The following is a 484-nucleotide window of genomic DNA, read 5'->3' on the forward strand; positions in this document are numbered from 1 at the left end:
CACAAGCTGGAATCAAGATTGCCGGGAGAAATCTCAAAAACCTCAGATATGCAGATGACACCACCCTTATGGCAGAAAGTGAAGAGAAACTCAAAAGCCTCTTGATGAAAGTGAAAGTGGAGAGTGAAAAAGTTGGCTTACAGCTCAACATTCAGAAGACAAAGATCATGGCTACCAGTCCCACCACTTCATGGGAAATAGATGGGGAAACAGTGGAAACAGTGTCAGACTTTATTTTTCTGGGCTCCAAAATCACTACAGATGGTGACTGCAGCCATGAAATTAAAAGACACTTACTCCTTGGAAGGAAAGTTATGACCAACCTAGATAGCATATTCAAAAGCAGAGACATTACTTTGCCAACAAATGTTCGTCTAGTCAAGGCTATGGTTTTTCCTGTGGTCATGTATGAATGTGAGAGTTGGACTGTGAAGAAGGCTGAGCACTGAAGAATTGATGCTTTTGAAGTGTGGCGTTGGAGAAG

The sequence above is a fragment of the Bison bison genome, unplaced genomic scaffold (genome assembly GCF_000754665.1).
Source record: "Bison bison bison isolate TAMUID 2011002044 unplaced genomic scaffold, Bison_UMD1.0 scf7180017864390, whole genome shotgun sequence".
Lineage (NCBI taxonomy): Eukaryota > Metazoa > Chordata > Mammalia > Artiodactyla > Bovidae > Bison > Bison bison.